This window comes from Glycine max, chromosome 18, assembly GCF_000004515.6.
Source record: "Glycine max cultivar Williams 82 chromosome 18, Glycine_max_v4.0, whole genome shotgun sequence".
In the NCBI taxonomy this organism is placed as follows: Eukaryota; Viridiplantae; Streptophyta; class Magnoliopsida; order Fabales; family Fabaceae; genus Glycine; species Glycine max.
In genome coordinates, this window is record NC_038254.2 from 36,953,298 (window position 1) to 36,970,197 (window position 16,900).

A 16,900-nucleotide genomic window follows, 5' to 3' on the forward strand; every position below is an offset into this window, starting at 1 on the left:
AATTAGAAATTTAAAATTTTTGAAATTTGAATTTTTTAAAATATTGTGTATAGTTAGTTGATTATTAATTAAATTTAATTAATTTGAAATGTTTGACGATTGATTGTGCTTAAAAGTTATGTTTATTATTTTGATAATATATATTTTTAAAATGATTATGCATGATTTTTGATGTGATATGTGATTAGTCATTTATGAATGGTTATGTATGGTTTTATATCTCTTGCATAATTTTTAATATGACATGTGAATTACTTGCTAAGGTTCATTCATAATTTTTTTTTTTAAATCCATTATGATATATTTATTTATTCTTATAAGAATTTTCATATATAAAGTATCTTTTTGATTCTGAAAAATGTGTTATCAAGCATGAGCATGATAAAGATATTGAGCATGTAGGTTTCAGAGAAAATAATGATTACATGATTGATTGAGTTCTTTGAACTTTCTAAGTTTTTAAATTATCTTTAACAAATCTGAATGTTTGATGATGCCTGTTATCTATATCCTTCAATCCTTGTATAATTCTTGTTTGATGTATTTGAATTACTTGATTGATTGTTCAAAATATTTTTTATGCTTTTCAAAACTATTATATTTTATTTCAAATAAAATTATTTTGATGTGATGAAACAATCTATGTTAAAAATAACTCATCTTGGTATGTGTTGATAGTCAATTAGCACTTAGTCTTAGGAAAAAAGTGACTGTGTTTTAAAATTTGTACATACTAAAAACCAACTTGTAGACATCTTCACAAAACCACTAACTAAAGACTCTTTCTACACCATTAGAAGAGAATTAGAATTTCTAGATGCAAGTAACTTAGACAAATGATTTGTGTTTTGATGACTTATGACTTATTTGTTATTTATGCACATATGCTTCTATTATAATGTGAGGATGATTTATTATCTTGTTTTATTTTTATAAGTTTTTCTCTCTTGTATGAATACATTTATTGTATGTTTATTCATTTTTATATAATTTGACATGATTAGATTTTTGTCAAAATTATATTAATATGCTAAAATAATTGAGATAAGTAATTAGTTACCATGTATGTGTTCATAACTAATTTTTGTTACTTAGAATTAAGTTTTGATTCTCTGATAATAGATTTAGATTATAATTATATTTTGTTTTTTTTTAACTTGTATTTGGCTATGTTTTTATGACATTTGAACACTTAGTATTTCTTTTAATACTTGCTTAGTATGACTAAACATGATGATTATATTGACTTGCTCTTGGTTATTTATGATTGTGTGTTTTAAACATAATTACTTTAATAATATATGACTAGTGGTATGTACTTACATTTGATATTGTGTTTTATATTTTTTTTCATATATGTTTTATTTGAATATTATGAATGACTTTCTGGATTATATGACATTCTATGGAGTATTATATTTTTAGTGTGATGAATAGTTATGATATCTTGTTTGACTGTTTTCTATTCTCATGTATTTTGGCTATATTATTATGGTATTTGAACAATTTACTATTTCCTTATTTGCATGGTATGGTTGAACAAGTATGTTATTTGACTATGTGGATTTCATAATTAATCTATTTATGATTGTTGTTTCATGGTTCTTATTTCATGATTTGATTGATAGTTTTTCATGGTTGCTGTATGAATGTTTAGTTATATTTGCATACTTAAATTTTGATACGCACTTTGGCTTTTTGTTGATGCCAAAGGGGGAGAGAAATGAGATTAAATCAAGAACTCACATGAGTAATTAATTTAATTTTAAGATAAGCATAAATTCAAAAACAAAGGGGGAGAATTTATGAGAGTGATCGACTAGGAAAAAGTGTGTGTGTGTATTTCTTGATTTCAGAAGTTGTCATCATCAAAAAGGGGGAGATTGTAGAAGCAAAGCTTCATGGTGAATCAAAGGTGATTCAAAGGTGTTTTGATGATAATAATGATGATGACAAAGGTGATGACAAAAAGCTCAAAGATCAATCAAAGAAGAACTCAAGTGAACCAAAAACAATTTAAGAGTTCAAGATAAGAATCAAGAAGAATTCATGAACTCAAGAAGAAAGTCTAGAGACAAGAATCAAGATTCAAGATTCAAGGTTCAAGATCTCAAGAATCGAGATCAAGATTCAAGACTCAAGATTCAAGAATAAAGAGAAGACTCAATCAAGATAAGTATTAAAAAGTATTTTTTCAAAACTTTGAATAGCACATGAATTTTTGACAAAACCTTTTACCAAAGAGTTTTTACTCTCTGGTAATCGATTACCGTATTGTTGTAATCGATTACCAGTAGCAAAATGAGTTTGAAAAATTTTTCAAACTGAATTTACAACGTTCCAATTATTTTCAAAAAGCTGTAATCGATTACAATGTTTTGGTAATCGATTACTAGTGCCCTTGAACGTTGAAATTCAAATTCAAATGTGAAGAGTCACATCCTTTCACTTGAAAGCTTTGTGTAATTGATTACACTAATTTGGTAATCGATTACCAGTGACTGTTTCTGATAAATCAAAAGATGTAACTCTTCAAAAAGGTTTTGACTTTTTCAAATTGATTTTAAGTTTTTCTAAAAGTTATAACTCTTCTAAATGGTCTTCTTGACCAGACATGAAGAGTCTATAAAAGCAAGGCTTTGTTTTGCATTTTCAATTCAATTCATTCTTTCACACTTTTACTTTTCCAATCAATCCTTTACAAGCCTTGAATCTCTTTGAACTTCTTCTTCTTCTTTGTACCAAAAACTTTCTGAAGTTTTTTGGTTTTCTAAACCTTGAAAACTTGTGCTATTCATCTTTTCATTCTCTTCTCCCTTTGCCAAAAAGAATTCGCCAAGGACTAACCGCCTGAATTCTTTTTGTGTCTCTCTTCTCCCTTTTCCAAAAGAACGAAGGACTAACCACCTGAATTCTTTTGTGTCTCCCTTCTCCCTTGTCAAAGAATTCAAAATGACACAGTCAAAGAATTCTTTTGATTCTTCCCTTTCCCTAATACAAAAGTGTTCAAAGGACTAATCGCCTGAGAATTCTTTTGTATCCCCATTCACAAAGTATCAAAGGTTTAACAGCCTGAGATCTTTGTCTCAACACATTGGAGGGTACATCCTTTGTGGTACAAGTAGAGGGTACATCTACTTGGGTTTGACTGAGAACAAGAGAGGGTACATCTCTTGTGACCAGTTCTAGTGGAGGGTACATCCACTAGGTTCAAAGAGAACAAGGGAGGGTACATCCCTTGTGGATCTTTGCTTGTAAAAGGATTTTTACAATGTTGAAAGAAATCTCAAGGACCGCAGGTCGCTTGGGGACTGGATGTAGGCACGGGTTGTTGCCGAACCAGTATAAAAACTCTTGTATGTTTGTTTCCTTCTTCCCTACTCTTTTACTTTCCGCTGTGCATTTAATTTCCGCTTTTACTTTCTGTTAAGTTTCTCTTCTACTTACTTTCTGTTAAGTTTCTCTTCTACTCCTCATTCTCTTAACAATTTAGTAAAAGCCTTGAAAGAGTAATTTTTTAATTAGTAAAGGTTTAGGAACAATTAATTCAACCCCCCCCCCCTTCTTAATTATTCTGAGGCCACTCGATCCAACATCAAACACTTCTAGCAAGGGGATAAAACAAGATATAAAAATAAGACACGTGCGAAGATGCAACAACCTATTACTGGATAGAAATCTCAAACCTTAAAAGAAAAAAAAAAGAAAAAAGGGACAAGTACAATTTAAAACAACCTGCTGTGGGGTTCCTTCAAAGAGCTTGCCACATGATAAGTTGAAAAAAGTGTCTCCGGTAAAAATTACCCCAGATCCAGGAAAATAGAAGCTTATATGGCCTGCATACGGTATAAATAAAAAGAACACTAGAAAAATGAACCACATAAAGGAAACCAGATTTTTTTAATACTTTACAATATTAAGAAGAATTACTAAAGCAAATAGGGCATGAATGTGACCTTGGGTGTGACCAGGAGTGTCCATTACACGCACCTCATGGCCAGCACACATCCACTTATCACCATCGTTCAAGTGGATATCAATGGCAGGAATCCTTTTCTTGCCAGTTCATGAAGCAATCACCTGTAATGCAACATGGAAATGTTAACATCTACACAAAGTAGTAACTAGCAAGCAAATAAAAAATACATCAAAAACTGCTTTTACAAAATTCAGACCTTTTACTTAAATAGGCATAACATAAAAACACACAAAGTAACACTCTAAGAGCAATCACTCTTCTAATCACATTTAGAGATAAATTAAGTTAAACTTATAAATCATAATTAGTCACACAATAAAGTTGTAATTGTTGCTTATAACTTTTAATCCATAATTTCAAGTTTAATTTTTAATCCACTAAATATTTAGAAGAAAAATTGTATAATAAAGAATGCACGTGGTCTTATTCTTTTTCTACCATACGTGTTTGTAATAAGCTAAGTATCTGAGATAAATTTATTTGAAAAAAGAAATAAAGTCAATGAAAGTTAACATGAAGCAGTATGTTCAGCCCCTGAATAGAGTGTGAAGCTCCTCACTTTGGTAAAGGAACATCATATTATTAGATAAAATATTTCAATCACAAAAAATTCAGAGAATTACCGAAATTCTTCAATATATGGAGATGGAAGTTCTTCGTCTGTGGCAGGTCTCACCTCTGCATTGAGCACACTATCATAAGACAATAAGCGATACATCTTGGAAATACTGCACTATTGCACTTAAACCTATTCATCACAAAAGTCATAACTGGTTACAAAAGTGATTTTTTCATGATTTGTTTAATTCCCTAATTTCCAATTAAGTTTTCTTGTGATTTTGATGTCTTCACTGAAAACCCATGCTACAGCCGGCAAGTTTAATAAGCAGAGTTGAACCTTATAATGTTCCGCAGTCCACATTGATACTAAAGTTGAGATCAATGCATGAAGATCCAGATTACAATCATTATAACTTTCATTGAAACTAAATGAATTGAAGAAATTAAAATAGGTGATTATAATAAACATCTAGTTTGCTTATCCCATTCCATAAAAAAAGAAAAGTAAATATCCCCTGTCAATACGCAAATAGTGATTGAAAGAGTATGGATGCAGATACCTTCACCCATTAGAAACAAAGGCTAAACTTGAAAAGGCAAATTTTAAAAAGGGACCGTCGTAAACTCTTTTTTTTTTCTCGCCCCCCTTCCTCTTCTGTGGAGTAAACTTTTTTTTTCTCGCGCCCCTTCCTCTTTTCCAGAGTTTACATACCTAGCTAGGTAGTGTGCCTTCCTCATTCCCCTTCTTCTTCTCAAATGCAAACCCTAGTGTCTCATTTCGTGAACCACTTGAGCCCTAGTGTACGTTTCGTGAAACACTATAGCTTCTTCTTCATTATCCTCAAGGTGCCGAATACTGCGCTCCAACAACTGAATACGCCATTGGAGAAACTTGTTTCGATTATCCTGAGAGGACAAGGGCTTGTGATAGAGATCCTTGTTCTGGAACTCGCCGTAGACGTTGTAACAAACAGGATGGCCCTCTCTGTCATGTCTGTGCATGAACACCACCTTCTCCAAGTCATCGCCCAGATCTTCATCCAGAAGGGCGTTGATGTTGAAGTCCTTCCATTTTTCAAAGGCGGTTTTTCAAACCCGTCTTTAAAATAAGATATTCAAAGTCGGGCTTTAAAAAGGGACCGTCGTAAACTCTTTTTTTTTTCTCGCCCCCCTTCCTCTTCTGTGGAGTAAACTTTTTTTTTCTCGCGCCCCTTCCTCTTTTCCAAAGTTTACATACCTAGCTAGGTAGTGTGCCTTCCTCATTCCCATTCTTCTTCTCAAACGCAAACCCTAGTGTCTCATTTCGTGAACCACTTGAGCCCTAGTGTGCGTTTCGTGAAACACTATAGCTTCTTCTTCATTATCCTCGAGGTGCCGAATACTGCGCTCCAACAACTGAATACGCCATTGGAGAAACTTGTTTCGATTATCCTGAGAGGACAAGGGCTTGTGATAGAGATCCTTGTTCTGGAACTCGCCGTAGACGTTGTAACAAACAGGATGGCCCTCTCTGTCATGTCTGTGCATGAACACCACCTTCTCCAAGTCATCACCCAGATCTTCATCCAGAAGGGCGTTGATGTTGAAGTCCTTCCTCCATCAGAGAGTGTTTGGAGCTCCTGCGCTCTAACAAACTTGAGGAGAATCACGTCAGTCCTGTCATCCTTCAAGAGAGGGACGCCCCAGATGGAAACGTCCTCTAATTCCTCTTTCAGGAGCTTCTTCAGCTCATCAATGGAATTTTTCTCGGAATCAAAAACCCTATTGCTATTTGGATCTGCAGGTACTGTTTGTATAGGAAGAAAAAAATTGAGAATAGTTTCTTGGGTCAACGAGCCATTGTTTTCAACTGTCTAGTTGGTGTCAAAGACAAGGTTATTATATGAAGAAAAAAATTGAAAATGTTTTGCTATTTACTGCATTGTAGTGCTTTGGTTAATTATGATTGTGGTGTTATGCTTGATGTTTTTCAGAAGAGCTATTTACCTTCTTAGTTGATTTGTTATCACTTATAAGTGTCTAACCATTGTTTACGTTCTGTTCTGGTGTTGGGAGTAAAATTGATATGTTGGTTAACGTGCAGGTCTATCCTGAAGGAACTCACTTCTTAATTCCGTGGTTTAAGAGGCCGGTTATCTATGATATCCGTGCACGACCCCATCTAGTTGAGAGTACATCTGGGAGTCGTGATCTACAGATGGTAAATAATACATGTTGCTAGGATTTGCTAGTCACAGAGAAATGGTTTTGGTATCAAATTCGTAGAATCCTAAAATTGAATTCTGACCTTAATCATATTGAATTCATGGAAATGAAATTGATTTGAGCATCTTTGTGTCTTTCCTCTTTATTTGCAGGACTTTTTGCATTAGTTTCTCTACTTTGTTCCTTAATTTCTTTTTTGATGGTCTGTTTGTGTGGACATTATCTTGTCCTTCTGTTACATACATCAGTTACTGGGCCAAACTTTAGCTAACTAAGTAATATTCTCAACTGAGATTTGTCCCTAATCTGAAATGATGTAAACAGATTTGCATGTATCTCAATTTTAATATTAGCTTAGCAGCTTTAGAACCTGATAGATGCCCCTAATCTGAAATGTTGTAAACAGATTTACATCACCTCCCATTTGGTGTTGAAAAATAATTTATTTCTGAATTTTGAAGCTGTTAGACATCTGATATTTGGCTTTGAAGTATAAATATCTTATGCAAATGCTTCATCAGTATCGAATACTCTAATCTGTACATGGAAAAACAATTAATGTTAATTTAGCCTAAAAAGATTAAATTTGTACTTCTAAGTTCGAGGATAGTGGGAAGCGTTTTGAAACTTTGAAAAAGGGGAACGAGAGGTCAACATTGTGTTAAGCATAGAGGTGGGTCTATGTCTTCGGTGGTGCATACAGGATATTAGGAAGGGAGGCAGATTCATGAAGGTGTACCATGGGTGAGTAACTTTGTGGATTTATTTTACTTTTGCATTTGTTTGAACTCACTAAGGCTTGGTGCTATGGCACTTCTTCTGTCTATTGCCCATCCAATTATTAATATATTTGATCATTCTTCTAAAAGAATTGAGGTGAGACACAACAAGGTTCTAGGATTTAAAAAACTCATCTTTAATTGATTTAGGTGAGTTTTAACTATTAGAAATTGTAATTTAGTTTTTACATAAAGATTGGTGATTTCACAAATCCCATGAAATTATATTTTAAAATTTCTAATAGACACGTTATCACTTAACTAATGATAGGAATCTACAATAATTTTTTAATATATCAAGAAACTAGAGGTCATCATTAATTCATTTATTGATTTTTTTTTGTCTACCATTAATATTTTAAGAATATAAGTAAAAAAAGTTGATTAATGTTACATTAAAAAGCTAAAATGACAATTATTTTGAATTTTTTTTCTCTTACATGACAATTATAATGGAATGGGGAGGAGTAGAATATAATGAAAGATAGAAGATTAAAGTCTCTTGCAAGATGAATAATGAAACATTAATTAATCCTAGTGAAACAAATTTGGACCCAAAAACCTAATGGACCAATGGGGCCCGACCCAAAACTCTAAGATGTAGGGTTACAATACAAGAAATGTAAAAACTCTCCCTTGGTCCTCATTCATGCGCAGCCACTTCTAGAGTTTTAGGAGAGATAAGAGAGCTTTTATCTCTTGCCTTGTGTTCTCTCTGTAACTTCATGGTCATCCTACATCAAGTTCTCACCTTTACAACTCAAATCTTGTCCCTTGGACATCAAATTCAAGGAGGGAGCTCTAGCAGACAAGGGTTTTTCACCAATCCATTTTGTTTTGCATTTTCTTGAACTCTAGAAGACTTCAAATCTCTCAAGGTATTGAAAGTTTCTATTTTCTTTAATGTCAATTTTGGTTTGGGAGGCTATCCTCCATGAGTATGGGCTCTTAGAGTCATTTCTATATTATTTGGTGTTGAAAGTTTGTGCACACATGCTGTTTTACAAATTTCAGCTTTGACATACTTCACACAGCTTTTTACTTTGTTTGATTCACATTCCGTTTGATGAAAATAAAATTATATTTGAAAAGTAGACTCTTGGGGAATATGAATATATATAGAATACGTTATATATGGATTAGAATTGAATTGCTATATGAACTTTACAAATTGACTCTTCTGCTAAGTGTTGCATTTTAGAATTCATGCATTGTTTTCATAACTGGTATTGTAGTAGAGATGCTACTCAAATTTGGGAGATAACATTGCAAAATAGGCTTCATAAGCTTTAAAAGTTGGGGTCACTTATAATTTAACTCATTGATTTGCCGAGAAAACTAATGGAAAAACGAGAGTGTGTAATGATTTTTGTTTTTTGTCTTGTATGAACATCCTTTTCTCTATATATGATTAACTTTGGATTTTGAGTCATACCTTATCCAAAACTAGACATACATGACTTTTTATACTGGTAAAGTTTATAAATTTTTTTTATATGATAAGTATAAGTTATGCAATAGTTTTATAAATACTCCATAGAAGAAAAAAAAATGTAAACGTGAGTTTTAATATAAGGTTTTAATCAGATAAATATATTTATGTATACATTTGGTTTGGATTGGATTAGATTGAATTTTAAAATGAAATCCAAAATCTGATTTTATCCAAAACAAATGGGTTTATTAAATTTTAATTTGTTCAACTTTTGGTTTATTTGATTTTCAGTTTTTTGCTTGATTAATTCATAAAGTTATTTGATAAAATCAGTTTATGAACATTCCTAAGAAAACCGATAAAGTAAAGACATCAAATGTACAATTAAGTCTATTATGTATAGTACATTCATAGATTAATATGTATAGTACATTCTTTTGCCTATGATTCTTTAATGGACATTCTCTCCTACTTAATTTTTTCAGTTTAAGGTGAAAGTTTATTTAGAAGGAACATTAATTTTGAGTTGCAGAGAAAATTCCTTGTTGCTTTTGGTAGGGATAAAAGATCTTCATATATTGTGCTATTTACTTTTGAATGATGAGTAGATATGGTTGCACATTATACATAAATTAGGTTAGTGTTTTTTAATGAATTTAATTACTTATATCGATACCTATATTATATTTATTAAGTTAGAAATATGTAGACACAAAATAACATAACACCATGACATAAACTTTTGCAGTTTCCAATTGAAATTCACAGAATTGGAAGGAATTATAGTATATATATATATATATTAGTGTCCGTAAGGATGTATGTTAACAAATTTTATGGATCTGAAACCTTGTATAGTATGAGTAATATTTTATTTTAATTTGTATAGTACATGTTTGAACAGTACTTCCTGGAAGTACAACAGTCTAATATTTTAGTTGAATGGTACTGTAGCAGTAAGACCCGTGGTGGATAAAGGGCAGTAAGGCTAAGGTGTACTGTTTAACCAAAATATCAAGACATAATATACTGGTGGCTATAGGATTTCCGTTCAAACTATTTTCCACAAAAAAAAGAGTTTTTTCTTAAAAATAATTTAGATCCAGAAAATTTTGTTACGTATTTACTTATGGAAATATTTCTATGGAACCAAATGAGGGCAAAGATATTAGAGGATTTTATAATCATGTCTAGACTCCTGCGTTCTTTTTCGCGTATTTCCTTTCGGTCTAATTCCTCTTCATCAACTTCTTCCAGAAATTCAAACTTATTAAGTGATCAAGATAACCAGACCCAAGAGGTCGCCCCTAAACACAATCTCTTCGATGAGGAAGTCCGATTCAAAGATATCAATCAAAACATGGATGACTAGAACATCCCAGAAATCCCTCAGGATCAACTATACGTTCCTGAAACAATGAAAGATAAACACAACTTTGATTATATAATCAAAACAGTAGAAAACAATATTCCTCTAGGGCAAGACATAGGGGAAGAATTCCATTTACTTTCAAAAAATTCAATTTATGAACATAGTCGAAAGTATAAATATTTACACATCGGCTGTGTACAAGTAGCCATCAAGCCCTTAATAGACATGGGCATAGATGCAGCAATGTTAATGTGTCTAAGAGATATTAGGCATAATAAATTTGAAGACTCCTTAATTGGAACAGTCGAAACCATCCTAGGACAGGGTCCAGTATATTTTAATTGTTATCCAAATAAAACAGTGAGTCTAATCGACAGAAACATTCTTGACTCTTTGTTCTTAAACATCCACTTTCATGGCCTTGACATGAAAGAAGGATCAATCCCAGCGGCTCTAATCTATAGGATCCAGTACAAGGTCATGAACACTTGTGCCTCTAGAGTCCTGTTGCAACCACAAAAAGGAGAAACAACCTTATTTATTACAGATATGAAAAAAGCCAACGTCTCTTTAAAAAGAATAATAAAATGGGATGAAGTAACTCTCCCCGAAAAATGGGTCATGGAGAAGGCCACACCGTCTGATCCCCGACCCGCTCCAATTATTGAGGACATTAAACAGGATAACTCCGGAAAGGTAGAAATAGCCTTCAATAGGAGAAATTCCTTCTCATCAAGGATAAAAGCCTCTAGGTCTGAATACGAGTCAGCCAGAAGGTCTTTTTCAGTTAGAACCTGTTCAATACCAGTAGGACTAACCAGATCTGAGTTACATAACCAGTTCCCTACTGTATACCTCCAAGGACTAGATACCACTTCTAGCATACCAAGAATGACCTACAACCAACATCAGGAGGACGACCAAAAGTCAATCCAATCCCCAACATACTCTTCTATGGAACCTTATGATGTTATCTGACAACTTTAGCATTGATATGGAAACCCTTAGGAAAGATTTTGATTCTTCGGTGAATGATCCTCAAAGGAGATGGTTTTTCCAGAATTACAGGGGTACAAACAGAAAACAGATCCAAGACAAGTTCTACGAATTTGTCGAAAGAGTCAAAGTTAATGTCCTTTTCTTTGATTGGTTCCATGCTTACAGCATCAAAAAAGATATAGATTACCCATGGAAGCAAGACATCATAGGTGATCCATCAACAAACATTATAAGCAACTGGCAAGTAAGAGATGGTGAGATGATCCAATCGGAATTACCTCCCACGACCAAATATCAACTCCCGAATATCAAAGACAGTAACAACAAACCTGTAATGGCAACCCCATTTAAAACAAGATATTAATGAGGAAGTAACCTCTGAAGATATTAAAGGCCTAATGGAACAGGAAAACTACAATAAATATTTACAAATTTTAGGAGAAACCATTAAAACTAAGGTAGTTCCTAAGCAAAAATCGGTTGAAGAAGCCTCTCCAAGTATTCCCATTGAAAAACCATTGTTCAAACCTTTCAAAGTTAGTGAGAAAGCTAAGCGAAAGATTAGAGATCTTAGGAAAACTAAATCCTTAGTTGAAGGAGTAGGTGACAATCATAGTGAATTACTACACCAATAAATATTTACAAACTTTAGGAGAAACCATTAAAACTAAGGTAGTTCCTAAGCAAAAATCGGTTGAAGAAGCCTCTCCAAGTATTCCCATTGAAAAACCACTGTTCAAACCTTTCAAAGTTAGTGAGAAAGCTAAGCAAAAGATTAGAGATCTTAGGAAAACTAAATCCTTAGTTGAAGGAGTAGGTGACAATCATAGTGAATTACTACACCAATAAATATTTACAAATTTTAGGAGAAACCATTAAAACTAAGGTAGTTCCTAAGCAAAAATCGGTTGAAGAAGCCTCTCCAAGTATTGCCATTGAAAAACCACTGTTCAAACCTTTCAAAGTTAGTGAGAAAGCTAAGCGAAAGATTAGAGATCTTAGGAAAACTAAATCCTTAGTTGAAGGAGTAGGTGACAATCATAGTGAATTACTACACCAATAAATATTTACAAATTTTACCAGAAACCATTAAAACTAAGGTAGTTTCTAAGCAAAAATCGGTTGAAGAAGCCTCTCCAAGTATTCCCATTGAAAAACCACTGTTCAAACCTTTCAAAGTTAGTGAGAAAGCTAAGCGAAAGATTAGAGATCTTAGGAAAACTAAATCCTTAGTTGAAGGAGTAGGTGACAATCATAGTGAATTACTAAACAAGATTGGTAGTTTACTTAAGGTCATTCCGGAAACTCCCCAAACCTCGGAAAATACTTCCAAAATGGTAACAAGAAGTACCTCCAAATTAATTAATGTCATTAATGAAGATAGTGACCAAAACTTAAATAACACAAATGAGACAGGATCAGTGTCAGAAAAGAATATAAATCCAATTAATTCCAAACATTGGAAAACACCTTCCAAATTATATTATCAACGTCCAACTGCCCCTGACCTTCTATTAGAAGAAAGAGGAGAAAACAATTTCAAGAGTTTTAGTGCAAACAACATCTATGAATGGAACATAGATGCACAAACGGAGTATAATATCATGAATACACTCCAACATATGACCATGGTAGCCAAGGCTTACCAAACCTCCCACGAATATTCAGAAGAGACTATTATAGACATCTTAGTGGCAGGATTTTCTGGACAACTGAAAGGATGGTGGGATAATGACGATGATAAAGAGATTCCTGACGCCATCAATACCTTAATTTTAACAATAGCTCAACATTTTATTGGAGACCCATCCTTATGGAAAGATAGGTCTGCAGAATTATTATCAAACCTTAAGTGTAGAACCTTAGCAGATTTTAGGTGGTACAGAGATACTTTCCTAACTAGGGTTTACACCAGAGAAGATAGTCAACAACCATTCTGGAAAGAAAAATTTCTAGCTGGTGTTCCCAGATCATTAGGAGACAAGGTTAGGGATAAAATTCGTAGTCAATCTGCCAATGGAGACATTCCATATGAAAACTTAAGCTATGGTCAATTAATTTCCTATGTACAAAAGGTAGCCTTAAAAATCTGCCAAGATGACAAAATTCAGAGGCAATTAGCCAAAGAAAAAGCTCAAACAAAGAGAGATTTAGGTTCCTTCTATGAACAATTTGGCTTACCAGCCTGCCCAAAACAAAAAAAGAAACAAACCTCTAGGAAAGAAATCCAGGATCATAAACCAGCCAATAGAAGAAGATTTTCAAAAAGAAGATACTCTCAAAAACCCTCAACTAGTAAGGAAATAGAAAATCCTAAACAAAAAATAAAATAAAAAATAACATGCTACAATTGTGGAAAACAAGGCCACATTAGTAAGTATTGTAGACTAAAGAAAAAATTAAGAAACCTTAACCTTGAACCCATAATCGAAGAACAAATAAACAATTTACTCATAGAAACTTCGGAGGAAGAAACAAAAACTGAAACTTTATCCTCCGTACTTTTCGTCGAAAATTTAAACTTAATCCAACCAGATGACCAATTATCATCGACGGATGATGATGATAAGCAAATCAATACTCTAACAAGAGAACAAGATCTCTTGTTTGAAGCAATTAATTCCATCCCTGACCCCCAGAAAAAGAAGGTTTTTCTGGAAAAACTCAAGAAGACCTTAGAAGTAAAACCTAGACAAAAAGATTTTATTACAAACAACAAGTTTGATGTAAGTAACATGCTCAAGAGATTATAAAATTCTTCAACCAAACCAACGACTATCCAAGATCTCCAAATAGAGATAAACAATCTAAAAAGAGAAGTAAAAGAACTTCGCCAACAACAAGAAATTCATCAGATCATTCTTTCTCAGCTTGAGGAGGAAAGTGATTCTGAAAATACCAACAGTGATGAAAATCAACCAGAAAATTTAGAAGACGATATGTTTATGGGATTAATCAACAAGATTAAAATCCAAAAATTCTACATAAACATAAAAATAATTATTAATGATTTTGTTCTAGAAACAATGGCCATATTTGACATAGGGGCTAACTCAAACTGTATTTTAGAAGGATTAATTCCTACAAAATTCTTTGAGAAAACCTCAGAGAAACTTAGTACAGCAAACGACTCAAAATTAAAAATTAATTTTAAGTTATCAAATGCAATTATTGAAAACCAAGGTCTTAGGATTAACACAAACTTTCTTCTGGTAAAAAAACCTCAAGAACGAAGTAATCCTAGGAACGCCCTTCATAAGAGCTTTATTTCCCATCCAAATATCTAATGAAGGAATAACTACAAGTTATTTAGGAAGGAAAATTATATTTAATTTTTCTACTAAACCAATTTCCAGAAATATAAATCTTATAGAAAATAAGATTAATCAAATTAACTTCTTAAAAGAAGAAGTATCGTTTAATAATATCCAAGTACAACTAGGAAAACCCCAAATAAAGGAAAAAATCCAATCTTTATTAAGTCATATAGAATAACTGTTTGTTCCGAATTGCCACATGCATTTTGGGACAGAAAGAAACATATTGTTGATCTTCCTTATGATAAAGATTTTAGGGAAAAACAAATTCCCACAAAAGCCAGACCAATCCAAATGAATGAAGAACTCCTTCAATATTGCCAAAAGGAAATTAAAGATTTACTTAATAAAGGTTTAATTCGGAAAAGTAAAAGTTCATGGTCTTGTGCGGCTTTTTACGTCAACAAACAGTCTGAGATTCAGCGAGGAACACCCCGCTTAGTCATAAATTACAAACCGATAAATCAAGCATTACAATGGATCAGGTATCCTATTCCAAATAAGAAAGTCCTACTTAACAGATTAAATTCTGCAAAAGTATTTTCAAAATTTGACATGAAATCCGGATTCTGGAAAATCCAAATCCAAGAATCGTATAGGTACAAAACGGCGTTTACTGTACCATTCGGGCAATATGAATGGAATGTAATGCCATTCGGACTGAAGAATGCCCCTTCAGAATTCCAAAAAATCATGAATGATATTTTCAATCCTTATTCAAAATTCGTCATTGTTTACATTGATGATGTTTTAATCTTCTCCCAAGATATTGATCAACATTTCAAACACCTCCAGACTTTTATCCATATCATTAAACAAAATGGATTGGCAGTATGCAAATCAAAGATCAATCTTTTCCAGACACGGATACGATTCCTTGGGCACAATATATACCAAGGCATAATCATCCCTATAGAAAGATCAATAGAGTTTGCCAGCAAATTCCCTAACCAAATCTTGGATAAGACCCAGTTACAACTAATTCTGGGGTGCCTAAATTATATAGGAGAATTTGTCCCTTATCTAAACAATATTGTCAAACCATTACATGATAGACTGAAAAAGAATCCGCCTCCTTGGTCTGACCTCGATACTCAAACAGTTAAAGAAATCAAAGTCAAAGTCCAATCCATAAAATGTCTGTATCTTCCCATTCCACAGGCATTCAAAATTGTTGAAACTGATGCATCAGACATCGGTTACGGTGGCATCCTCAAACAGCAAGTACATGGTCAAGAACATGTCATTGCATATACTTCAAAACATTGGAATCCTGCACAATTAAAATGTTCTTGACCATGTACTTCAAAACATTGGAATCCTGCATATACTTCAAAATATTTTAATTGTGCAGGATTCCAATGTTTTGAAGTATATTCAATGACATGTTCTTGACCATGTACTTGCTGTTTGAGGATGCCACCGTAACCGATGTCTGATGCATCAGTTTCAACAATTTTGAATGCCTGTGGAATGGGAAGATACAGACATTTTATGGATTGGACTTTGACTTTGATTTCTTTAACTGTTTGAGTATGGAGGTCAGACCAAGGAGGCGGATTCTTTTTCAGTCTATCATGTAATGGTTTGACAATATTGTTTAGATAAGGGACAAATTCTCCTACATAATTTAGGCACCCCAGAATTAGTTGTAACTGGGTCTTATCCAAGATTTGGTTAGGGAATTTGCTGGCAAACTCTATTGATCTTTCTATAGGGATGATTGTGCCTTGGTATATATTGTGCCCAAGGAATCGTATCCGTGTCTGGAAAAGATTGATCTTTGATTTGCATACTGCCAATCCATTTTGTTTAATGATATGGATAAAAGTCTGGAGGTGTTTGAAATGTTGATCAATATCTTGGGAGAAGATTAAAACATCATCAATGTAAACAATGACGAATTTTGAATAAGGATTGAAAATATCATTCATGATTTTTTGGAATTCTGAAGGGGCATTCTTCAGTCCGAATGGCATTACATTCCATTCATATTGCCCGAATGGTACAGTAAACGCCGTTTTGTACCTATACGATTCTTGGATTTGGATTTGCCAGAATCCGGATTTCATGTCAAATTTTGAAAATACTTTTGCAGAATTTAATCTGTTAAGTAGGACTTTCTTATTTGGAATAGGATACCTGATCCATTGTAATGCTTGATTTATCGGTTTGTAATTTATGACTAAGCGGGGTGTTCCTCGCTGAATCTCGGACTGTTTGTTGACGTAAAAAGCCGCACAAGACCATGAA